At 41.1% G+C, this 27,489-nt stretch overlaps 3 non-coding genes across 3 annotated transcripts; 2 read left to right on the forward strand and 1 right to left on the reverse strand.

The window, feature by feature from the left end:
* The first annotated feature begins 5,387 nt into the window (after window positions 1-5,387).
* Window positions 5,388-5,460, forward strand: trnav-uac (transfer RNA valine (anticodon UAC)). The gene has a single exon. It is a non-coding gene; the product is annotated as a tRNA-Val (tRNA).
* Window positions 5,461-9,807: 4,347 nt separating this feature from the next.
* On the forward strand, window positions 9,808-9,880 carry trnav-uac (transfer RNA valine (anticodon UAC)). The gene has a single exon. It is a non-coding gene; the product is annotated as a tRNA-Val (tRNA).
* A 12,802-nt stretch (window positions 9,881-22,682) lies between these two features.
* On the reverse strand, window positions 22,683-22,764 carry trnal-aag (transfer RNA leucine (anticodon AAG)). Its single transcript has one exon. It is a non-coding gene; the product is annotated as a tRNA-Leu (tRNA).
* Window positions 22,765-27,489: the final 4,725 nt, after the last annotated feature.

Consider the following 27,489-nt stretch of genomic DNA (forward strand, 5'->3'; position numbering starts at 1 on the left):
CTAAGGCTTAAATCTGTAAGTGTACAGTGTTTAAAACTGTTGATTCATCTATAAAAGAGTCGACTCAGTGCTTCAAATGAGTCGTCTTGATAACGAGTCATTAGCTGTTTCATGATGTTGTATCTACGAAACACAAGTAGTTGCGCGCGCAAACCCGGGAGATTTGAAACCTGCGGCCTCACCCACTAACACAGAAAAAAAGCCACACACACACACACGCGCGCCGGTCGAATGTGATGTCACACTGTGCAGATGGATATTATTGAGTCTCTACCCAAAGATGAAACCTCAGCATTAGCCCAGCCTTGAGCAGTTTGAGTGCTTCTGGAAACTACATGCTTTAGACTGGGTGTATATTACATGCTTAATAATCAATTTTTAGACTGTGTGTGTGTGTGTGTGTGTGTGTGTGTGTAGGCCTATTATTATTTAAAATAAAATTTAAAAATAAAAGTGATTATATTATGTAAAAAATATTATTCTTTATAATTATATCCAGTTCCCCTAAAACTTTGCTTAAATACCATATACATTTATTAAATAAATAAAACCAAAAAGTAAATAACTGTTTGGTCTGACAAGTTTTCAGGACATATCAAATTTCAGCACAACACTAACTAACTAGTCTCACTCACACACACACACACACACTTGTACACACTCTCACTAACACACTCACTCTTGTACATGCTCTCTCTCACACACACCTACATTCTATCTCAATTCAATTCAGAAATACTTTTTTAGCATGACTGTAAATGATACAATGTTGCCAACACAAACACATAGACATCTCACAGACACATGTACATGCTCTCACTCACAAAGATAAGCCCTCCCTTTCGCACACACACTTCTACATGCTTTCTCATAAACATGTACTGGCTCTCTCTCTTACACACACTACTACATGCTGTCTTTCACTCACACACACACACACACACACACACACACACAAACAAATGTGCATTTGATACTTATATAATTTTACGTGCTCATTAGGCTTACGATAGGTGGTTGCATTGTAATTATTTGGTCATAAAGGTATTAATTGTTTTAAATAGTTTTTTTAGCTAATAATGTTTGTGATGTCATACATGCTACAAAAGGCTTTTGAAGCTGACAAGACGTGGAGCAACCATGACCAGAGCGTTCTAGAGAGAAAGTGTCTCTCAAAATGCAGTGGCCCAGCTCGCTGCAATTGCAGAGCTGTACTTTGCTAACAGGGAGCAATTTAACAGAATCAGCTTCACACCAGGAAAATGAACAGAGTTCGCTCAAAAGGGTAGAGAGCTCATTTTTGGAGATTTTTGCATAAAGGTTGTATCAATGAAAAGGAAGGGTTCTTTTGTATGTTTCTTTGTTCAATAATGCTCCGGTTTACTGTTGGTAAAATGTAGAAGCAAAAACCTACAGCAAAATAAGCTTAGCTTATAATGCCAAAAAAAAATAATAATATTGAAATCAGATGCAAAAACCTTTAAATTCCGACTAAATTCATTAATTTTCTTTTCAGCTTAGTCCCTTTATTAGTCTGGAGTTGCTACAATGGAATAACCCAAGAGCTTATCCAGCACCATCCATGTTTTACACAACAGATGCCCTTCCAGCTGCAATGCATCACTGGGAAACATCTAAACACACACATAATTGAGCCTACTCAATTTACCTGTACCACATGTCTTTGGATTTGTGGAGGAAACCAGAGCACCCGGAGGACACCCACACAAACATAGGGAGAACATGCAAACTCCACACAGAAATGCCACCTTACCTAGCTGAGGCTCGAACCAGCGACTTTCTTACTGTGAGGCGAACATTCTACCCTCAGCGCCACCACATTGCCTGCCATTTAAATTGTTATTCTAAAATTAGTTTTTTTTCAGCCTACTGTTTGAAAGATAATGAAAAAAATATTTGCAACAAAAATAGTTAAATTGCAGAGCTGAGACTTAAAAATATATAAATTTTAGAAAAAAATGTATATGGTGGCTGCATGGTGGTGCAGTGGGTAGCATGTTCGCCTCACAGCAAGTAGGTCACTAGTTTGAGCCTAAGTTGGGTCAGTTGGTGTTTCTGTGTGGAGTTTGCATGTTCTCCCCATGCTCGTGTGGGTTTCCTCTGGGTGCTCTGGTTTCCCTGACAAGTCCAAAAACATGTGATCAAGACTGTGGAAGGGCCACAGCACTTTAGAGTCATGCACACCAATCAGGTAAAAACCTGTCGACTATGCATGAGCTCAGAAAATGTGATGAAGGAACGCCCAGAATTCAGGTGCTTCAAATGTGACGAAAGGGGACATTTCCCAAGGACCTGTACAGCTGTGTCGGGCCCGGATTGTAAATTGGCCCTAATACCTGCAGGGAGCTTGTAACGCTGAGTTGGCTTTGTCCGCTCGATTGACCAACGCGTACACCTTGTTTTATCCTTGCAGGCCTATCTTCGCTGGTGAAAGCATTTGTGGGGTTTCTGTAGTGTAGTGGTCGTCACGTTTGCCTAACACGCGTAAGGTCCGCGGTTCGAAACCAAGCAGAACCAGTGCTCTTCTTTTGGCGAGAAAATAATAGCATACCCTGCCATACAAGCAATGATCGTCGACAGGCACCCAATCAAAAAGGGTTATCTGCTTCCGTTGACTGAAGGTTTCCGTAGAGTAGTGGTTATCACGTTCGCCTTACACGCGAAAGGTCCCCAGTTAACTGGGTGGAAACAACCTCTGGCTTTTACGACAATTGTCAAATCAGGCTTCTGTTGAGTACTGCTGTTCACTGAAAACATTCTTTCTGCAGAGCGTTGTGAGGCTAGAAGTTTGAATTCAACTCAGTGTTTACCTCCCCTCGCGGTGTCGCAAACTTGCGTAGAATCTGATTTCTTTTAGCTTTGTGTTGTGCATGAGCAGGTGGCCAGTGCGTTTGCTGGCCCTCCATGATGCGGACCGTACAAGACAGCTCTATAAAAAAAGACTATAAATACTTGAAGCACCACTGGCCTATTGGTTTCCGTAGTGTAGTGTTTATCATGTTTGCATTACACGCTAAAGGTCTCCTGTTCGAAACTGGGCCGAAGCATACAATTAGTGGACACTTTTGTTCAAAGCGACATACAATAGTGGAGGTATTTAGCGATTCAACAAGACGAGGCAATGCATACGAAAAAGGGCTATATATTCCAAGTAATTTGTTTGTGCTCAGGGAATTTAGTGCCGGAGTAGGAGTGTCGTTTTCTTTAGAGAGAGGGATATTCACCGGGGTTCGGGTGTACTCTGAAGAGATGGGTGTTAGCTGTCGTTTGAAGGAGACCAGTGTATCCGTAATCCGAGTGGGAATGGCAAAGTGATTCCACCAGCGTAGAACATTGAATGAAAACATTGTGGAAAGTGACTTTCAGTCTCTCTGCGATGGCACCACAAGACAGTGCTCTCACCCTAACCGGAGGCTCCTGTGGTTATCACGATGGCTTTACAAGCGGAGGGTCTCCTGTTAGAAACTGAGCGGAAACATTCAGATTTGCTTTTACGCGCATTCTCAATTGGCTCTCTGCTCACTGGATGATGCACGATACAAGGTCGTGGATCTGTCAAATGTCATGACTTGACGTTGTACGAGGATTTGATGAAAAAATGCCCTGCAAACCTTAAAAATAAACACCATCCCAGTACAATTCTTTTGATCCCCTTTCGGTGCACTTGCATTAAAGCCCGCGTGATGCGGCGCTTTGTCAGTGTTACTGTATCATTCGAACATGGTGGCAGGGAGTTAAAAGACTTCAGCCAGAGCGCATCGCCACAGGCTCGGTTTGTCAGAAGTGGGAATCGAACCCACGCCTCCAGGGGAGATTGCGACCTGAACGCAGCGCCTTAGACCGCTCTGCCATCCTGACATGCAAGTTTGGTAGGAGCTGTCTCCTGGGAGCCACACCGCAGTACTGTGACATGGAATCTGGTGTTTCACAGCTTGCCCAGCTCCGGCTGTCCACCTCATTGGCGCAGCAGGCAGCTAAGCTGTGCTCGGCTCCTGGGGCTGCGCCTAGTTTCAATAGCCAACACTTGACAGCTGTCATTGCTTACGACCACACCACCCTGAGGGCGCTATAGAGCAAACAGGAAGTGAGTTGGCAGCAGTGAGGAGAGAAAGGCTCTCCCCATTTTGCTTGTCTACCTTTTTGTTTATTGACCTTGAGTGGTTTGTTTGTTTGTTTTATTTTTGTCTTTAAAAACCACCTAACAGCAGCATTTTGCTGACTGAAGGGTGGTTATGTTGTGTTTTTTATTTTTAATCATGGACAGATTACCCGGCAACGACACGGAAATGGAGGGACTTGCACGAAAGGATAAAGAAAATGGGCTGGATAATAGACGAAGAGATAAAAAAAATGGACTTGACAGCAGACAAAGAGATAAATAAAATGAAGAGCCCGGCCAACGAAGAGGTGAAAAAGGTAAGGATAAGCAAGAGATACAAAGAAGAGTGTGCACAAAGGAAGCAACAGTAACTGTAGAAGTAGAAAATGTAAAAGAAGCAAGAAGGTTTGATATAATCAAAGCAGTCACGGAGCTGATTGGAGAAGGAAGAATTCTGGCGGTGAGACCCAAACAAACAAGGGAGTATGAAGTAACAATGGAGACTGAAGATGACACCGAAATTTTAATAGACAATGGATTGACAATTAAAGGAGTGAAATCTGAAGTACGGAGGTTACAAAACAGAGACTATGTTGCTTCGTTCAAGCATCTGCCTGTTTACCTAGCTGATGAAGAAATTTTAAGCAAGCTAGAGGGATGGGGAGTTTTCCCCATGTCTAAAACTAAAAGAAGACTGTATCCAGGCACAAGCATAGAAGATGGAACAAGGTTTGTAAAAAACAGATTTCCAGAAGAGACGGTCTCCCTACCATACAGTACCAAAATCGAGACGGCTGAAGGGGCACAGCACTTTAGAGTCATGCACACCAATCAGGTAAAAACCTGTCGACTACGCATGAGCTCAGACCATGTGATGAAGGAATGCCCAGAATTCAGGTGCTTCAAATGTGACGAAAGGGGACATTTCGCTAGGACCTGTACAGCTGTGTTGGGCCCGGATTGTAAATTGGCCCTAATACCTGCAGGGAGCTTGTCACGCTGAGTTGGCTTTATCCGCTTGATTGACAAACGAGTACACCTTGTTTTATCCTTGCACGCCTAACTTCGCTGGGGACAGCACTTGTGGGGTTTCTGTAGTGTAGTGGTCATCACATTCGCCTAACACGCGAAAGGTCCTCGGTTTGAAACCGAGCAGAAACAGTGCTCTTCTTTTGGCGAGAAAATAATAGCATCCACTGCCGCACCAGCAATGATCGTCAACAGGCACCCAATCAAAAAGGGTTATCTGCCAGTTGTACTTCTGAAGGTTTCCATAGTGTAGTGGTTATCGCGTTTGCCTTACACGCGAAAGGTCCCCAGTTCGAAACTGGGTGGAAACAACCTCTGGCTTTTACGACAATTGTCAAATCAGGCTTCTGTTGAGTACTGCTGTTCACTGAAAACATTCTTTCTGCAGAGCGTTGTGAGGCTAGAAGTTTGAATTCAACTCAGTGTTTACCTCCCCTCGCGGTGTCGCAAACTTGCGTAGAATCTGATTTCTTTTAGCTTTGTGTTGTGCATGAGCAGGTGGCCAGTGCGTTTGCTGGCCCTCCACGATGCGGACCGTACAAGACAGCTCTATAAAAAAAGACTATAAATACTTGAAGCACCACTGGCCTATTGGTTTCCGTAGTGTAGTGTTTATCATGTTTGCATTACACGCTAAAGGTCTCCTGTTCGAAACTGGGCCGAAGCATACAATTAGTGGACACTTTTGTTCAAAGCGACATACAAAAGTGGAGGTATTTAGCGATTCAACAAGACGAGGCAATGCATACGAAAAAGGGCTATATATTCCAAGTAATTTGTTTGTGCTCAGGGAATTTAGTGCTGGAGTAGGAGTGCCGTTTTCTTTAGAGAGAGGGATATTCACCAGGGTTCGGGTGTACTCTGAAGAGATGGGTGTTAGCTGTCGTTTGAAGGAGACCAGTGTATCCGTAATCCGAGTGGGAATGGCAAAGTGAGTCCACCAGCGTAGAACATTGAATGAAAACATTGTGGAAAGTGACTTTCAGTCTCTCTGCGATGGCACCACAAGACAGTGCTCTCACCCTAACCGGAGGCTCCTGTGGTTATCACGATGGCTTTACAAGCGGAGGGTCTCCTGTTAGAAACTGAGCGGAAACATTCAGATTTGCTTTTACGCGCATTCTCAATTGGCTCTCTGCTCACTGGATGATGCACGATACAAGGTCGTGGATCTGTCAAATGTCATGACTTGACGTTGTACGAGGATTTGACGAAAAAATGCCCTGCAAACCTTAAAAATAAACACCATCCTAGGACAATTCTTTTGATCCCCTTTCGGGGCACTTGCATCAAAGCCCACGTGATGCGGCGCTTTGTCAGTGTTACTGCAGCATTCGAACATGGTGGCAGGGAGTCCTTCAGCCAGAGCGCATCGCCACAGGCTCAGTTTGTCAGAAGTGGGATTCGAACCCACGCCTCCAGGGGAGACTGCGACCTGAAGCAGCGCCTTAGACCGCTTGGCCATCCTGACATGCAAGTTTGGCAGGAGCTGTCTCCTGGGAGCCACACCGCAGTATCGAGACATGGAATCTGGTGTTTCACAGCTTGCCCAGCTCCGGCTGTCCACCTCATTGGCGCAGCAGGCAGCTAAGCTGTGCTCGGCTCCTGGGGCTGCGCCTAGTTTCAATAACCAACACTTGACAGCTGTCATTTCTTACGACCACACCACCCTGAGGGCGCTATAGAGCAAACAGGAAGTGAGTTGGCAGCAGTGAGGAGAGAAAGGCTCTCCCCATTTTGCTTGTCTACCTTTTTGTTTATTGACCTTGAGTGGTTTGTTTGTTTGTTTGTTTTATTTTTGTCTTTAAAAACCACCTAACAGCAGCATTTTGCTGACTGAAGGGTGGTTATGTTGTGTTTTTTATTTTTAATCATGGACAGATTACCCGGCAACGACACGGAAATGGAGGGACTTGCACGAAAGGATAAAGAAAATGGGCTGGATAATAGACGAAGAGATAAAAAAATGGACTTGACAGCAGACAAAGAGATAAATAAAATGAAGAGCCCGGCCAACGAAGAGGTGAAAAAGGTAAAGATAAGCAAGAGATACAAAGAAGAGTGTAGTGGTTATCGCGTTCGCCTTACACGCGAAAGGTCCCCAGTTCGAAACTGGGTGGAAACAACCTCTGGCTTTTACGACAATTGTCAAATCAGGCTTCTGTTGAGTACTGCTGTTCACTGAAAACATTCTTTCTGCAGAGCGTTGTGAGGCTAGAAGTTTGAATTCAACTCAGTGTTTACCTCCCCTCGCGGTGTCGCAAACTTGCGTAGAATCTGATTTCTTTTAGCTTTGTGTTGTGCATGAGCAGGTGGCCAGTGCGTTTGCTGGCCCTCCACGATGCGGACCGTACAAGACAGCTCTATAAAAAAAGACTATAAATACTTGAAGCACCACTGGCCTATTGGTTTCCGTAGTGTAGTGTTTATCATGTTTGCATTACACGCTAAAGGTCTCCTGTTCGAAACTGGGCCGAAGCATACAATTAGTGGACACTTTTGTTCAAAGCGACATACAATAGTGGAGGTATTTAGCGATTCAACAAGACGAGGCAATGCATACGAAAAAGGGCTATATATTCCAAGTAATTTGTTTGTGCTCAGGGAATTTAGTGCTGGAGTAGGAGTGCCGTTTTCTTTAGAGAGAGGGATATTCACCAGGGTTCGGGTGTACTCTGAAGAGATGGGTGTTAGCTGTCGTTTGAAGGAGACCAGTGTATCCGTAATCCGAGTGGGAATGGCAAAGTGAGTCCACCAGCGTAGAACATTGAATGAAAACATTGTGGAAAGTGACTTTCAGTCTCTCTGCGATGGCACCACAAGACAGTGCTCTCACCCTAACCGGAGGCTCCTGTGGTTATCACGATGGCTTTACAAGCGGAGGGTCTCCTGTTAGAAACTGAGCGGAAACATTCAGATTTGCTTTTACGCGCATTCTCAATTGGCTCTCTGCTCACTGGATGATGCACGATACAAGGTCGTGGATCTGTCAAATGTCATGACTTGACGTTGTACGAGGATTTGACGAAAAAATGCCCTGCAAACCTTAAAAATAAACACCATCCTAGGACAATTCTTTTGATCCCCTTTCGGGGCACTTGCATCAAAGCCCACGTGATGCGGCGCTTTGTCAGTGTTACTGCATCATTCGGACATGGTGGCAGGGAGTCCTTCAGCCAGAGCGCATCGCCACAGGCTCAGTTTGTCAGAAGTGGGATTCGAACCCACGCCTCCAGGGGAGACTGCGACCTGAAGCAGCGCCTTAGACCGCTTGGCCATCCTGACATGCAAGTTTGGCAGGAGCTGTCTCCTGGGAGCCACACCGCAGTACCGAGACATGGAATCTGGTGTTTCACAGCTTGCCCAGCTCCGGCTGTCCACCTCATTGGCGCAGCAGGCAGCTAAGCTGTGCTCGGCTCCTGGGGCTGCGCCTAGTTTCAATAACCAACACTTGACAGCTGTCATTTCTTACGACCACACCACCCTGAGGGCGCTATAGAGCAAACAGGAAGTGAGTTGGCAGCAGTGAGGAGAGAAAGGCTCTCCCCATTTTGCTTGTCTACCTTTTTGTTTATTGACCTTGAGTGGTTTGTTTGTTTGTTTGTTTTATTTTTGTCTTTAAAAACCACCTAACAGCAGCATTTTGCTGACTGAAGGGTGGTTATGTTGTGTTTTTTATTTTTAATCATGGACAGATTACCCGGCAACGACACGGAAATGGAGGGACTTGCACGAAAGGATAAAGAAAATGGGCTGGATAATAGATGAAGAGATAAAAAAAAATGGACTTGACAGCAGACAAAGAGATAAATAAAATGAAGAGCCCGGCCAACGAAGAGGTGAAAAAGGTAAAGATAAGCAAGAGATACAAAGAAGAGTGTGCACAAAGGAAGCAACAGTAACTGTAGAAGTAGAAAATGTAAAAGATGCAAGAAGGTTTGATATAATCATAGCAGTCACGGAGCTGATTGGAGAAGGAAGAATTCTGGCGGTGAGACCCAAACAAACAAGGGAGTATGAAGTAACAATGGAGACTGAAGATGACACCGAAATTTTAATAGACAATGGATTGACAATTAAAGGAGTGAAATCTGAAGTACGGAGGTTACAAAACAGAGACTATGTTGTTTCGTTCAAGAAGAGACGGTCTCCCTACCATACAGTACCAAAATCGAGACGGCTGAAGGGGCACAGCACTTTATAGTCATGCACTCCAATCAGGTAAAAACCTGTCGCCTACGCATGAGCTCAGACCATGTGATGAAGGAATGCCCAGAATTCAGGTGCTTCAAATGTGACGAAAGGGGACATTTCGCTAGGACCTGTACAGCTGTGTACAGGTGGGCCCGGATTGTAAATTGGCCCTAATACCTGCAGGGAGCTTGTCACGCTGAGTTGGCTTTGTCCGCTTGATTGACAAACGCGTACACCTTGTTTTATCCTTGCACGCCTAACTTCGCTGGGGAAAGCACTTGTGGGGTTTCTGTAGTGTAGTGGTCATCACGTTCGCCTAACACGTGAAAGGTTCTCGGTTCGAAACCGAGCAGAAACAGTGCTCTTCTTTTGGCGAGAAAATAATAGCATCCACTGCTGCACCAGCAATGATTGTCAACAGGCACCCAATCAAAAAGGGTTATCTGCTTGTTGTACTTCTGAAGGTTTCCATAGTGTAGTGGTTATCACATTCGCCTTACACGCGAAAGGTCCCCAGTTCGAAACTGGGTGGAAACAACCTCTGGCTTTTACGACAATTGTCAAATCAGGCTTCTGTTGAGTAATGCACTTGCATTATAGCCCGCGTGATGCGGCGCTTTGTCAGTGTTACTGCATCATTCGGACATGGTGGCAGGGAGTTAAAGACTTCAGCCAGAGCGCATCGCCACAGGCTCGGTTTGTCAGAAGTGGGATTCGAACCCACGCCTCCAGGGGAGACTGCGACCGGAACGCCAGCTGCCGAAGGATAGTCCGACAATATTTCACAAATATTGAAGATGAGAGCCAATCGGAGCGATTCGCTCCAACATTGTAGCCAATCACGTTGCAGCGCTTCAACATTTGCAGCCAATCGCGGACCGGAATTCTCAACATTTTCAACATTTGACCAATCAGAGTCGAGACAATGTTAAAGCCGGGGGGGAGGAACCGTTCCAAGAATCACCGCTAGGTGTGCAGTCAAACAGGTTAGTCAGATGTCAATCAATTTTCCGAACTGAGCCGAAGGTACACGAAGGAATGACGCGGTCCTCTGGAGGCGGGTCAGAGGTCAAAAAAGTTCATTGACCATCAGTGATATTCAACGAACAGCATTATTCGACAGAGCACAGCATCGTTTTGCTTACAGTAAAGGATTTTTTCCGATAGTGATTTCTTAAAAAAGGTAGGAAAAACTACACAATTGCACAAATTAATGTTTTAGTGTGTTGTATTTCAAATTTGGATACTTTAATTCAAAACCGTTTAATTTATAGGAGAAAAATGTCTGGAAAATCTCATAAAGCCATGTTAGACGCTGACTGGATTTCACGTTTGAAAAAGTTTGCCAGCACAGGAGTTTGGCCATCAAATGACGGAAACAGGCCAGCTCCTCGACAAAAAAAGTGGCATGAGATTTATCAAAGGGTGTGTATTTCGTTTACATGATATAACGTTTGTTGAAATTTGCTTAACAGAGTAACGTTAACTTGTTAGGCTTCAGTACATTCAGTACAGTATCTGTGTAAAACATGTCATACTTGTTTTTAAATATTAAAGTGTTTTAAATTGCATGTATTTTGAGATTTTTGTCGAATAATTTAGTAAGTTTGACCGTTTATGAGAGAGATCTGAAAAGGTGGGGGAAGGGATTATGAGTACAGTATACAGCATGTGGTTTTAAGGCCTGAAATGTTCCTGTCCAGTTCCTTTTATTCTTCTTTTCGTTTTTGGAGGTACAAACTGTACGATTACATATTAGACAAATATTAAACACATTCTAGAAACAGTGGTAAATTAATTTACAGAGCTATTGTGTGCTTTATTAAGGGAGTCATTGAGTAAAAATTCTTATTTAGTTATAAAAGTTTTTTGTATTGTATAAAATTATTTAATATATCTTTCATGATTTTTTCAGATTGAGAAATGCCCATTGCAATCTCGTGGGCAGAGGACTTTGCTTGGAGGTGTGCTGAAATGCACATGTGGTTTTCACACTCAAAAGGTACATTTTTGAGTCAATATGTGTTTATTTTTATTTACTAGAATGCCTTTCCTTTTTCATGATTATATGTATTTTTGTGATTTATTTTCAGCAGAGTACTGCCTCTGCTGCTCCAGCACAAACGGTGCAACAACCTGCCCCTACTGTACCTGCTCAGGAGGTGATGGAGACGAGACAACTTGAGGCCCAGCCCCAGCCCCCGTCTACTCCATCAGTGGCATCAAAGATTTGGATCTCTGATTAAAATGTATGTTTTTGTTTGTTTCTTCCTTGACGTTGAGCTTTTAAAACTACTTGCTACCTCAACACCCAATCAAACATGGCTCTTAAAATTTGTTTATTTATGTTTCATTTATTTTTTTCAGGTGAGCTCATTGGAGTGCAGTATCTGTTCCAGCAGACTGGTCAGGCACTGCAGAACATGAACCCAGACTGTGAGCAGACTGCTGAGCTCATTGAGGATCTCAATGTGGATGAGCGAGAAGAAGATGAGGGCTTCTGTGACATCAGTGAGGATCACACTATTGTTGATCCGGAGGCTGCTCTGTCACCATCCTCCTCCACATTGAGATCGGGTTCCTCCACTGCAGTCACCAGCAGTGTCGCTTCTTTGCCAGTCTCCACATGCCCTGCACTGGTCCCTGACCCACCTGTGCAGCCTGAAGAACCAATTTCACCTGTGCCCTTAGAGCCAGAAGAGGCTACGGAAGATGATGACGAAGATAATGATGATGACGACGATGATGATGGGGATGAAGTGACTGTAAGTCCCACTAATTTCTGTCTTTACAGTGATCTAGAATAATTTTAAAATAAAGCGTAAAGTCAAACACGCATCAGGTTTATTTCCGTAGTGCAGCTTCAACATGATAACAGAAACAATTATGGAATTATGCATTGAAAAATTTAATATGCTATTTTATTTTGTTGTGCTTTCATTAGGCTGTTGACTACCAAAATATTCCGGGCTTCCAGCATGTGGACAGGCTGGCTGAATAACTGGTTGAGCTTCGGACCCACAAAAGCCTCAGCCTCACCAACCAGGAGGCCAACGAGATCATTGGTCTTTGGCAAAGCCTGCATGACCACGACAAGAAGCGGGTGGTGTATGCAGCTCGACACCAGAAGCGACTGCTGAGTGGGCGATTTAAAACGATGTTTCTGCCGATGTTTCAGGGTGTACCAATGTTCCAGGCTGTGCCAATGGTCCAGGGAATCCCTATGGCCCAGGGTATCCCGATGATGCAAGGAGTGCAGATGGCCCAGGGTATCCCAATGGTGCAGGGGAAGCCACTCAGACAGCCACCACTTCTGCCAACAATGTCAAGTACTAGCTCACAGCCTGCTGCATCACCGTCCACATCTGGAGCCATTCCCAAAAGACCGTACCGGAGAACTGTTCAAGCGAACACTTGTAAAAAGTGTGGGCAGTTCAAAACAAATGCCACAGGCCATAGCCATCTCAGGGGCAGGGTGTACTGCCCACAGACTGAAACTTTAACTATAGAAGAGTGGCTAGAGGAAATGAAAAGGACCAACCCAAAATAATGTGTTTGTTTGTTTGTGTATGTATATAGTGTAATAGTTCTTCAATTTATTTAATTTCATTTGCTGTTAGTTTATATTTTTATTTAACATTTTCTTTAAATAGTGTATTTATTTTGTTGACATTTTATTTAACTTTTATATTATTTATGTGTGTGTGTGTGTGTGTGTGTGTGTGTGTGTGTGTGTGTGTGTGTGTATAGTGTTTACAGTTTATAACCATAATAATTCAATTTATTCTATTTCACTTGTTTTTTTGCACATTTTACTTTTTAATAATTTATTTTGTTAACATTTTATTCAACTTATTTATTATTTATATATGTGTGTGTATTTATATAGTTTATAACCATAATAGTTCTACAGTTTATTCTATTTCACTTGTTGTTGGTTTCTATTTTATTGCGCATTTTATTTAAATAGTGTATTTATTTTGTTAACATTTTATTTAATTTATTATTTATATGTGTGTGTGTGTGTGTGTGTGTGTGTGTACAGAGTGTATAAAGTTTACAACCATAATAGATCTTCAATTTATACTATTTCACTTGTTGGTTTCTATTTTATTTCACATTTTATAAAAATAATTTATTTTGTTAACATTTTATTTAACTGTTTATTATTTATGTGTATGTCTATAGTTTATACACTTTATAACCATAATAGTTCTTCAATTACCTTGTTTGATTCTGTTTTATTGCACTTTTTATTTAAAGTTTATTTATTTTGTTGACATTTTTTAATTAACTTATTTATTATTTGTATGTGTGTGTATGTATAAAGTGTATACAGGTTACAACCATAATAGTTAAATTTATTCTATTTCACTTATTGTTGGTTTCTAAATTTATTTAACATTTTATTTAATTTGTTAATTTTGTATTTATTCTGTTAATATTTAACATTTAATTTTTAAGAATTTTTATTCCATGTTCATTACTGTTTTGTTGACCATTGTTAAATAAATGTTGCATTAATAAATGTCCTTGACTTTTAAGTCCACTTTGTGTCAGTTTCTGTTTGTATTTAACATTTTATTAACATTGTTTATTTATATTGTTAATACTGTATTATTAATAACTAATTTATTATTTTTACATTTTCTACTCTATATTCATTACTGTTCTGTTGACAATTGTTAGATAAATAATGCATATATAAATAACTGACTACTTGACTTTTAATTCCATATACACTATGCACACTATATACACACACATATATACACTGTAAAAATTGTCCCGTTAAAAAACAGTAAAATACTGGCAGCTGCAGTTGCCAGCAATGTACTGTTATTTTACAGTATGTTGCTGTAAAAATACATGGACTACACTGATATACACAATACTCAAGTGAACTCATTTTGCTCACTGAAAGCAACTGCCTCAACTTGGTCAACTGCTGAATGCGTTTATGAAGAAATGTGCTATATATGCTTAGAAGCATACTTATAATGATAACTTATTTTAGTTAATTAGAAAAGTTCGGTTAACTCTAATGTCTTATTTTTCACAACAGCACACATACATGTAAATCTGGAATCACCAGAGAGATTCTGACTGCATCAGCCACTATCTTTAAATAGAGAAACATGCAGAATAACATCAGCAGTTCATGGTTCATCTTTAACTCATACACTGGCTCTACTCTCCTCCACAACGGTGACAGGCAGAAGAAATTAGCTTCAGGTTTTACAGTCAAATACTGTTTTTTCCTTGATTTAACAGTAATCTACTGGCAGCTGTGGTTGCCAGCAATCTACTGTTTTTTTACAGTCTACTTCCATAGTGTAAATTAACAGTATATTACTGTTAAAATACATTTTTACACTGTGTTTTTACCTCCCACACCTTTAACCCTTTAAACCCCAGAGCATATACTTCAGTTTTAATTGAAGTGTCCACACTACTGAGTGTTCAAGAAACATGTAGCAAAGCTGAAGTAAATTCATTAATTAACTGACTAATTAAATGATAATTGAGGATTAACAATGAACAAATAAAGAAATACTCAAAGGAAAAAACAAGAACAGAACATACAAAACTTTAGTCACAGCTTTATAATGAAATAACCTGAAGAACAACAAATGATTAAATCATTTAAATGATCAGCGGATGATTAAACAACTCTACAAACATCATCACCAGCTACACTTATTACTTAATACATGTATTTTTGTATAACATCTACTGAAGTTCTTCTTGAGAAAAAGTTAAAGTTTTACGTCACCATCATGGAGAACAGAGTTTGCTTTAGTTGGGCTCTTAGCCCTGTCATTTTTAACATTTATATATTTTGGCTGCTGCAATTGTTAAGAACTTTGTTTAAAAAGCTCTTTTGTTGTGGCAAGCCAGCCAAAAACCTAAATAAGATCTGGTGATGTTCATGTTGCTATTAAATGGCAGAGTCTGTTCTCATTTAGTATAATAAAATTTACTGGTCCTATTCAATGTTAAATCTATTGTTTTACATTATATGTCTATATATGTCAATGATTTCTGGAAGTTTTTAAGAATATCTTGGACAATAACACTGCTCTATGGTGTAAATCGCACTCAGAGACATCAATAATCAGCATATGAACCTCAATAATGGTGACAACTAACAAAATTAACAGTTTAACTCACAAACAGGCAACTGAAAGTCTAAACATAAACAACAGCAGAATCAAATACAAATAAAGAAAACTGTTAGACCATTTTACAACATTTATTTATACCGCAATGCATGCTGGGATATTTGTACCGTGCCACTCCCAGCATGCATTGCAGCATGAAACATTTGAGATGTTACCATTGTTGAGATACAAGGTCAGATTCATGAGGTCTGAGTGTGTATTTGTCATAACTTAACTGTTAAGTAATTACAGAGGCATCTTTTCTGTTTCCACTTCTCATTAATTAAATTAATACCTGCAACTTAGCATAAAATCTATTGCAAGAGGCCCTTCATCCAGATTTATACCAAAACATTTATCAGAACTAATTTCAGACAAATAGATTTCTCTATTTATTGACTTCCCAACTTTATCGCTATAGTACAAACGTTTTGTAAACTCTGCATTACAGCAGTTGTAAAGTCTTCTTAAATGTGGTCAAGGGTGAAGAGCCCAACTAAATCAGCCCCTCACTCCATTACGGTGACACAAAAAACACCTTAATTTCTGTTGGATCTCAATGAGAATAGTATGGAAGTCAAATCAGTCAGTAATAAGTGTGTCTGCTGTTGTTTGTGGAGTTGTTTAATGATCCTTGTTGTATATTCGTGGCATTGTTATTTCACTACAGCACCCAGAATGCATTGTGATGTGAACCGGAAATGCCGGTTGTTGTAGTTGTCATCGGATATAGCGAAGTAAAACGGAGAGCAGTAAAAACGGTCTGTGTGTCATCTTATTCCTTATGCAACGTTATTATCCACACGGATATAATAAAGTGGCGACGAGGATTGAAGCACTCGCGCGTGTGTTATGAAAACGCGGAAGTGAAGCAGCGTGAGTGACACGAGAGCGAGAGAGGAAAAAAAGTACGAGCCGGCTGCTTTCACGTCTTCTAAAGGGAGAGGACCGACAGCGATTCAGATAAGTGACTAAATTGATTGTTGATGACCGAAAACGGGACAAAATGGCAACAGTTTTTGGCAATATGTGTCCGTTTGATGAAAGCAGTGAACAGTGGAGTTCTTATACAGAACGATTTGAGTACTTTGTGGCAGCAAATTCAATTGCTGATGATAAATTGGTACCCACCTTTTTAAGTGTGATAGGTCCAAAGACATTCACACTACTGCGTAACCTCCTACAACCAGAGAAACCGGGGGAGAAAACGTATGAGCAAATAGTAAACACTCTCAAAGCCCATTTCTCCCCTAAGCCATTAGTAATAGCAGAGAGATTTCGGTTTCACCGACGAAATCAGCTAGAAGGAGAAACTGTTACAATGTTTGTGGCAGTGTTAAAAAAAAATTAGCTGAACATTGCGAATTTGGTGATGCATTAAATGACACACTACGGGACAGATTAGTGTGTGGACTTCGCTGTGAGGGAATTCAAAAAAGGCTATTAACAGAGAGCAACTTGACACTACAAAGAGCGATTGAACTGAGTGTGGCTATGGAATTGGCTGCTAAAGAAGCTCAGCAACTGAGCTCAAACAGTAAAGTGTATAAAATGGTCACGGAAAAACAAACAGAAATGAAGGGCCCTTGTTTTCGTTGTGGAAAAACTGGACATACACCTGTCACGTGTTGGTTTAAGGACATGGAGTGCCGCAACTGTAAAAAGAAAGGACACATAGAGCGTGCATGTAGAAATAAAACAGAAAAAGGGAAAATGCAGCACAAAACAACATTTAGAAGAAAACAAAAGAAACAAGTATTCACAGTTGACCAAGAGAACAAGAAGAATACAGACACATCAGATGATGAATTTTCTTTGCATGTGCTCACCGTGGCAGGGGGAAACAAGTCATACAAGGTCACAGCGCTGGTGGAAGGACAACCAGTGAAGATGGAGATTGACACCGGTGCTGCGGTGTCGCTTGTGTCAGATGTGGTATACCGTGAAATTCTGAGCCACCTGCCACTAAAACCACCCGATGTGACCCTTAAAACTTACACTGGCGAATCAGTGATCATGAAAGGGCTTCTTCAGGTTACCGTTGAACTAAACAAACAAATAAAAAAGCTGCCATTGTATGTGGTTTCGGGTGATTACCCCTCACTGATGGGACGTTCCTGGCTGGAACAACTGCAGGTGAACTGGCAGGTCTTTCACATGATGCCATCTAATACATTGGATTTAGAGGATGTTCTTCAGAAAAACAGTGACGTTTTCAAAAAGGAGTTAGGCAGCATGCAGGGGATCAAAGTGAAATTGACCGTTGAGCCGGAATGCCAGCCAAAATTCTTAAAGGCCCGACCTTTGCCATATGCACTCAAACCCAAAGTGGAGGCAAGCTTAACTGAACTTGTAAAAGATGGTGTCCTGGAACCAGTCAGTGTAAGCAAGTGGGCAACACCTATTGTTCCCGTTTTAAAGAAAGACGGTAGCATAAGAATTTGCGGAGACTTCAAAGTCACTGTGAACCCAGTATTGTCGGCGGAACAATACCCCTTACCGCTCATAAATGACATCTTTGCAGGACTGACCGGAGGACAAAAATTCAGTAAAATTGATCTCAACCAGGCATATCTGCAAATGCATGTTGAGGAGCAGTCCAGAGAACTACTGACCATAAATACACACAAGGGCCTATTTCGGTATCAGCGCTTACCATTTGGAATCACTTCGGCTCCGTCCCTGTTTCAGCGAGCGATGGACCAGATTCTGGCAGGACTCCCGGGAGTAGTATGTTACTTAGACGACATTCTTGTGACTGGTATTGACGATGAATCACACCTGCAGCATCTGGACGCTACCCTAAAAAGACTGAAAGAGTACGGATTGAGAGTGCGGAAGGACAAATGTGAATTTTTCCAGTCTGCAGTTGAGTACCTAGGCCATGTCATTGATGCCTCTGGCCTGCATACGTCCCCAGCAAAGGTTAAGGCCATAGTGGATGCTCCGACACCTAAAAATGTCACCCAACTGCGTTCATTCCTCGGCTTGCTTAATTATTATGGACGTTTTATTCCAAACATCGCTACTCTGTTGAAACCCCTGCACAAATTGTTGTGTCAGGAGAATAGCTGGAGGTGGACCACTGAATGTCAGGAGACTTTCCAAAGAGCAAAGGAGACCATGCTGAAGTCAGAAGTCCTCACTCATTTTGATCCTTCTCTGCCAATTCAGCTGGCCTGCGACGCCTCCCCATATGGTGTGGGAGCTGTTTTGTCCCACATCATGCCGAACGGTCAAGAGAAACCGATCGCATTTGCTTCTAGAAGTCTGAGCAAAGCCGAAGCAAATTATGCTCAAATTGAACGTGAAGCATTGAGCATTGTGTTTGGAGTGCGCAAGTTTTACCAGTATATTTTCGGAAGGAAGTTTACTTTGCTGACCGATCATCGCCCACTGACTGCGATTTTTGGTCCTTATCATGGCATCCCCTCTCTTGCTGCTAGTAGGATGCAAAGATGGGCTTTGTTATTGTCTGCTCATACCTATGACATCAAGTACCGGAAGTCAGAATTGCACAGAAACGCAGATGGACTGTCCAGATTGCCTCTCGCTGACCAAGTAAAAGAAACAAAAGTAGCTGAAATTTTCTACTTTAGCCAAGTGGAAAGAACCCCTATAACAGCTGCACAAGTGCGCAAGGGCACACGTAATGATCCTGTCTTGTCCAAGGTCATGGATATCGTCATGACAGGAAAAGATGAGAACCATGACCTAGAGCTAAAACCAAATCTTACTCGACGTCATGAACTCTCAGTGCAGACAGGCTGTTTATTGTGGGGAAGGAGAGTGATCATTCCACCAACATTGCGCAAATCAGTGTTAAAACAGCTGCATGCGGGACACTGTGGAATGGTCCGCATGAAGGAGATTGCCAGGAGTTACTTCTGGTGGCCAGGAGTGGATCGAGAAATTGAAGAGAAGGCAAGAACATGTACGTCATGTCAAAGCATACGCAACGTACCACAACTGGCACCGCTGCACCCCTGGGAATATCCAGAGAAACCGTGGCATCGCATTCATGCTGATTTTGCAGGTCCAGTCGAGGACAAAATGCTGCTGGTCGTCATTGATGCACACAGTAAGTGGCCTGAAGTAGCCATAATGAAATCTACGTCAGCAGAAAAGACCATTGAGAAGTTGGGAGAAATTTTCAGTAGATTTGGACCACCAGTGCAGTTTGTTTCAGACAATGGACCTCAATTTATTTCGCATGAAATGGGCACATTTCTACTTGCAAATGGAGTGCAACATATCAAGTCATCACCCTACCATCCTGCAACAAATGGGCTTGCGGAGAGGTTCGTGCAGACCATGAAACATGCTTTAAAAGCTTCAATTGGACAAGGCACATTGCATCAACGCCTTCACAACTTCTTGCTGTGCTATCGCAGTACTCCACACGCAACTACCAAAGTGTCACCAGCCTACTTGTTGTTTAATCGAGAGCTCAGGACAAGCTTTGAGCTACTTAAACCAGCAACACTCAAAGAAACGGTCCTACAACAACAAGAAAATCAGGTACAGCGACGGAAACTGCGAGCCAAAGACAGATCCTTTTTGATAGGCTCATCGGTGCTGGCCCGGAACTATGGCACCGGTCCAAAATGGGTTCCAGCTACTGTGGAAACCCAGACGGGTCCCGTGTCCTACAGGGTTAAAACTGCTGGTAATCTTCTATGGAGGAGACATACTGATCAGTTACTGAGTGGAGCCAGTACATTCACTGACCTTCCTGAAGGTACCGACGTCTGTGATTCAGTTGGCAGCTCACCAGCTTCTGCGACTGTCACTACAGAGCCTAGCAAGATTACAGATTCCCCACCTACTAAAGAACTGTCACCTCCTGTTGTTTCGACTGAAAATGGGGACCAAGTAAGCCGCCGGTATCCAATAAGAGAGCGACGTCAACCTCAGCGTTTTTTGGATTATACTTAGTTAGGGGCTACCCTTACAGTATTTGAGTTGGGGCAGAATAATCCCCTAAGGGTAAGCCAGGGTTTGAGGTAGTCCACCCTCATTCCCAGGGATTTATTTGTGTTAAATTACCAAGGACATTTAAGACATTTAATCAAGAAACGTTCAGATAAATAAATGTGTGTTTACAGAATGTTATAATGGTAAACTGAATGTTATACATTCATTCTGCATGGTGCTAGTTCAAAATTAAAATGTTGACCTTCAAATTTAAGGGGAAGGAAATGTTGTATATTCGTGGCATTGTTATTTCACTACAGCACCCAGAATGCATTGTGATGTGAACCGGAAATGCCGGTTGTTGTAGTTGTCATCGGATATAGCGAAGTAAAACGGAGAGCAGTAAAAACGGTCTGTGTGTCATCTTATTCCTTATGCAACGTTATTATCCACACGGATATAATAATCCTCTGCTGAGATTGAAGCTGTTTTATTTTATTAGATTTTATTTAATGTTGTAACTCAAGTCACTGTTTGTGTTTCTTGTTTATTTCCTTCAGTAATTGTAATTATTAACAGCAGGTGTTCATCAGTGTCTGAATTCACTCATTAGTGTTCATTAAAACTGTCAGGTGAACTATATTAGTTAACGAGTGTATGAAATAGTGAACAAGGGCACAAAGTGTGATTTCAAACACAGACTTCAAAACATCGAATCTGAACTCTGTTAGCTCACAGTTTTCTGCAGTTGGTTACTTTCTCAAAAACAAAAATGTTACCCAGAAAGCACTGTTTTTAACAGAATATTACTGTTTTAGTGAAAAAACATTATTTTGCCGTAGAATCTGACCGTTTTTTAACAGCAATATTTTACAGTGTATATGTATATGTGTGTGTGTGTGTGTGTACACTATATACTCTATGACATTTCTAGAGATCATTTGTACATCAAAATACAGAACAATAATAACCATAACCACAACAATGCTACAACAACTACTAAATAGTGACACATTCAAGTTAGTATGCTTTATTTTTCATGAAAGAATGTCAAAAAACACAAGAATAAAGCGCTTAGGCATATTTTATTTACCTTGGAGCATTACACATTTAAACAGTTAGTTTATTGAGTAATAATTAACCAATAACAATAAAGCGTCTTTAGTTGGATTCGAACCCCGGTCTTGGTGAGCACCTGCAATAGAAATCAATGTAACTCAAATTGCGTTGTTTTAACACAGAACAGTATCACTATGCGTGACGTAAAGCAGGTGCAGGGAAGGCGTGTCCGGGAAGCTTAGAATTCGCCCTTTCCTTTCTTCGTTTTTTCCCCCTCTTCTTCCCTTTTTCTCTTTCTTTCTTCCCCCCTTTCTTCCCTTCTTCCCCTTCTTTGTTGGACGATTGTTCCCCAGCTTGAACGCAGCGCCTTAGACCGCTCGGCCACACTACCTTACAAAGCTGCTTTCCCTGAGCAGTTTTCACACCAACTTGTTTCAAGTAGCGCAACAGCTCTGGGAAATCAGTTCAATTTAGCCATGCCTTGCTGGAGCTCCTCCACAAAGAAAGAGAGCTCCTTAATACCAGCTTAGGAAGCACTCCCAACTTCCTGTCAACCACAGTTTTGTCTCTATTTGAGCACACCTCAAGGCATTTGAAGTCTTCTCCTAACGGCAGCCAGCTGCGATGCATTTAAGCACCTGATTACAAGGTAACTGTTATTTCACAAAAGAGTGAAAGTTACTGATTCCATTACAGCAGACCCCACATTGTTGTTGTTATTATATTCAAATCCAGTTATGGAGTATTACTACTCTAATTGTTAATCTTTACTGTTCCTGTTTCAATAGGGTGCTCTTGCTAAAAGGAGCAATGGCAGAGAGAGACTTCCAGTGCAGACTTTAAGATGCTGCAATCTAATCGTGGGAAAGACTCTTGCTCCTGAGCAGATTCGAGCTTGGGAATGTGTTGCTGTCACACCAACGAGTCTGCCGTGAGTTTCAAAGAACACATTATACTGACTAGTTGACCACTTAAATTTACTCTCTCACTTCCAGCGTTCACTGCGAATGTGCACACACTCAAGCAGTTTGGCCGTGTTTAAAACCACATCTGGCAGCGGTGGGATTCGTTCCTAGTGAAGCCCTTCAACTTTGGCCAAGGAGTCTACATTTGGATGTGAGCGGAAGCATGCAGTATCTCTTCGCAAGTCTGTTTGCTCAAGCAGAGAGGTCATTCTCAAGCATCCTAAAAGGACTGCCTGGCAGCGGTGGGATTCGAACCCACGCCCCCGAAGAGACTGGAGCCTTAATCCAGCACCTTAGACCGCTCGGCCACGCTACCTTACAAAGCTGCTTTCCCTGAGCAGTTTCGACACCAACTTGTTTCAAGTAGCGCAACAGCTCTGGGAAATCAGTTCAATTTAGCCATGCCTAGCTGGAGCTCCTCCACAAAGAAAGAGAGCTCCTTAATACCAGCTTAGGAATCACTCCCACCTTCCTGTCAACCACAGTTCTGTCTCTATTTGAGCACACCTCAAGGCATTTGAAGTCTTCTCCTAACAACAGCCAGCTGCGATGCATTTAAGCACCTGATTACAAGGTAACTGTTATTTCACAAAAGAGTGAAAGTTACTGATTCCATCACAGCAGACCCCACATTGTTGTTGTTATTATATTCAAATCCAGTTATGGAGTATTACTACTCTAATTGTGAATCTTTACTGTTCCTGTATCAATAGGGTGCTCTTGCTAAAAAGGAGCAATGGCAGAGAGACTTCCAGTGCAGACTTTGTTAAGATGCTGCAATCTAATCGTGGGAAAGACACTTGCTCCTGAGCAGATTCGAGCTTGGGGATGTGTTGCTGTCACACCAACGAGTCTGCCTTGAGTTTCAAAGAACACATTGTACTAACTAGTTCGCCAACCTAAATTTACTCTCTCAGTTCCAGCGTTCACTGCGAACGCGCACACTCAAGCAGTTTGGCCGTGTTTAAAACCACATATGGCAGCGGTGGGATTCGAACCCACGCCCCCGAAGAGACTGGAGTCTAAATGCAGCGCCTTAGACTCTCGGCCACGCTACCTTAGATGTATCTATGCATCCTAAAAGGACTGCCTGGTAGCGGTGGGATTTGAATCCACGCCCACGAAGAGACTGGAGCCTAAATCCAACACCTTAGATCCCTTGGCTACTCTATCCCGGATGACTCCTTGTAGTGGTCCCTTTTCTGCCCAATTTTTCGGAAGCAGAGAGGACGCCGAGCTTCCTAGTGAAGCCCTTCAACTTTGGCCAAGGAGTCTACGTTTGGATGTGAGCGGAAGCATGCAGTATCACTTTGCAAGTCTGTTTGCTCAAGCAGAGAGGTCATTCTCAAGCATCCTAAAAGTGCTGCCTGGCAGCGGTGGGATTCAAACCCACACCCCCAAAGAGATTGGAGCCTTAATCCAGCGCCTTAGACCGCTCAGCCACTCGACCCTGCCATGCCCATATAATTTTTGTGATTTATTTTCAGCAGAGTACTGCTTCTGCTGCTCCAGCAAAAAACGGTGCAACAACCTGCCCCTACTGTACCTGCTCAGGAGGTGATGGAGACGAGACAACTTGAGGCCCAGCCCCAGCCCCCGTCTACTCCATCAGTGGCATCAAAGATTTCACCGCAATTGTCAATGGTACATTTTTTTCAAAATCAAAAGAAAAGACAATTTCAGTGTTTCAAGTGTTCAAGGTGCTCAAAGTTCAGTTCAAAGTTCAAACATAGGAGAGAAAAGAACAAAAAGCAATAAAAAAGTTGAGGTGTTGCTAGAGACCTGCTTCTTTTCACACCTCTTGCACAGTGGGGGGTAGCAGACACTTGCTGATTGGTCGGTTTGAGTTTCTGTAATTGGATTAAATTACATGAACAGGTCATGGTCAGGGTCACAGTTTTTAAAGCTACATTTAACCTCTTGTCTTCAGATAATGATACATAATAAACACTAATAGTAAATACTTTGTTTTGATTTTAAGTGTAAGCTAAAATTTTTACTTTTTCTAAACAACGAGTCTGAGGTATTATCTTGAAAAAGTAATTATTTTAAAAAAAAATATATATATATAATTTTGCTACCACAGGTATGATACTATTTTTTCTTCTGGGAAAAAAGTCTTATTTGTTTTATTTCGAATACATTTTTCAAGGTCAATATTATGAGCGTCTTTAAGCTTTTTTTTTTTTTTTTTTTGGCATAGTCTACAAAACAAACCATCGTTATACAATAACTTGCCTAATTACCCTAACCTGCATAGTTAACCTAATTTACCTAGTTAAATCTTCAAATGTCACTTTAAGTGGTATAAAAGTGTCTTGAAGAATATCTAGTCAAATATTATTTACTGTCATCAGGGCAAAGATAAAATAAATCAGTTCTTAGAAATGAGTTATTAAAACTTTGATGTTTAAAAAAATGTGCTGAACAAATCTTCTCTCCATTAAACAGAAATTGGTGGAAAAAAATAAAAAAGTGGGCTAATAAATCAGACTTCAACTGTATATAACACATAGTGTGATGTTGTAATATACAATGTATGTTTTTGTTGAAATGCATGATGTAATAATAGTACAATAATACTGTATATAACATAATGCAATACTTTATTCCTTTGGTAGTAAAAAAAATATTTGTTTGCATATTGCTCCCTGATCCAGAAAACTATAATTTTAATCAAAGCCTAATGTGTCACATTTATTTGCAATGAACCAGTTGTTTAATTAAATCTATTCTAACTTATATCTTATTTCTACTTGTAAAAGTAGCAGAGGGTGGTAGTAAAAAACAGCTTGAACTCGAAACACTGTAGAGAAATCAAACTGATTGTACAACAGATATATAGAAAGATAGTTTCTAATTGCTTGAAATGTAATGTGATATACACTAATGTTCAAAAAATTATTATTGTTAAAATATAAAAGCTTAATATTACTCATATATTGCAAGAATTCTATTGTGCTTGATTTGCTCATCAATTAAGTAGATTTTATTTGATTTGAATTGTTTAAATAAATTATTCTTTATTTATTTAATTTGCCTATATTATTATTTCACATTATTCCAGTTTTTACTAAATATTTGATCAAATAAATGTAGCCTTGATAAACATAATTAAATGAAATTCAGATAATATCACAGATATCTCTGGTGGAGATTTTAGAAACATCTAAAATCATTTAATGATTCTTTCTTTTCTCTCTCATTCAATTGTGATGGAGTGCCTGTGTTCGAGTCATCTAAATTCAGCATTTGGCCCTTACTATGTTCTGTTAATGAATTGCCCCCAGAGGAAAGAGATAAAAATGTGCTACTTTGTGCATTGTGGTTTGGCTCATCTAAGCCACTGATGACTAGCTTCCTCAAACCTTTTGTAGAGGAATGCAAAAGTCTTGGACAAACAGGACTTCAGTGGCAGGAACCAGAAAATCACTCAGTCAAAACCACAAAGGTCTATGCATTATGTGCTATTTGTGATGCTGTTGCACATCCTTTACTGCAAAATTTCAAACAGTTTAATGGAGAGTATGGGTGTGGGCACTGTCTTCATCCAGATATTCAGGTAAGAAAAGGTAATGGGTCTGTGAGAGTGTATCTTTGTTTGGAAGAGGTGCCAGACCTTAGAGATCACAACACAACTGTGCAAATAGGTGAAATTGCCAAAAGTAACGAACAGAGCATTTTGGGCATAAAAGGACCATCTCCTATCGTGGACTTGCCAAATTTTTACCTGATCAATGGCATGGTCCCTGATTACATGCACTGTGTGTTGCAGACAAATGTCTACTTTATGGTTTGATTCCAAAAGCTACTGTAAGCCATGGTATGTTGGTTTGAATACTGAAAGAGTGGATGGAAATCTTTTAGCAATTAAGCCTCCAAGCATTTTTCCACAAATTCCACATTCTATTGTTCAGCAACATTTTTGGAAAGCTCATGAATGGCAAAACTGGCTTTTAAACATGCTCGTGAGGCTCTTGAGCTGTATGTTAAATCGGTTCAGTCTTTGTATGGTGAAGATCAGATGGCCTACAATGTGCATTCACTTCTGCATTTGACTAAAAGTGTAGAGAATTTGGGTCCACTCTGGGCCTAGTCTGCTTTCATGTTTGGGAACTAAAATGGCTATTCGCTCAAGCAAGTCAAAAGCAGCAATGCAGTGCTTCAGCGGATTTGCAAACAGGGAGCATGATCTCGTGCTTTACCACGCATAGCTAAAGCCTGCTCATCTGATGTCTCACCTGAAAATAAGTCATTCTACACAGAAATGACTTCCAGTACACATAATGTAAGGAACTATGCTAGATATGACAGGGTGACTGCACTTGTAATCCCATAGATTAGGCCAGTGTCCGAAAAGGATGTAAATGCATTGCATGCATTGTTAGATTTATCTGGGACCTGAACTGGCAGGTACTATAGCAGAATAGTTGCCGATGGAGAAGTCATTCACAGCTAAACATATACAAAGACAAAGAAAAGAAACAACTCAGTTGTGATTTTGAAAGATGGCAGTATTTTCAAGATATCAGACTTTGTCAGTGTCAGTGATGACCAGCATCGCCTGTATGCAGTTGGCAGATTTGGAAACTGTACAGTGCAGAAGCTGGTTCGAGGATGTACGGTCAAAATATCATTGACCTTTGTCAAAGCTGTTCATTTTCCTACTGGATTTGAAAGAGCAGTTGACAGCGATGAGAATGTGAGACCATGTATTTACAGTGAACACTCTGGGTCTGTTGTTTGTGAACAAATCCGAACATATTATTGTAAATGAAGATAAGTCAAGTACACCTAAAAGTGACATAAAATGTTAAAAAATGATAAGTTAAAACTGGCTTTAATGTTTTTGACAGGAAGTATTTTTTGTATGTCACAAGCTCTTGTTGTCTTGTGGTGATATGCATAAGATGTTTATGACATTATGTTTTTAGGTTTAGAATAAAACTACTGTGAAAAGTTGTAAGACTTTTTATAAATGAAATCTAAAAGAAAAAAAACTAGTGGTATGTAAAATATGCTAATGTATCCTGCACAAAAC

The sequence above is a fragment of the Danio rerio genome, chromosome 4, assembly GCF_052040795.2.
Source record: "Danio rerio strain M-AB ecotype USA chromosome 4, GRCz13ab, whole genome shotgun sequence".
Lineage (NCBI taxonomy): Eukaryota > Metazoa > Chordata > Actinopteri > Cypriniformes > Danionidae > Danio > Danio rerio.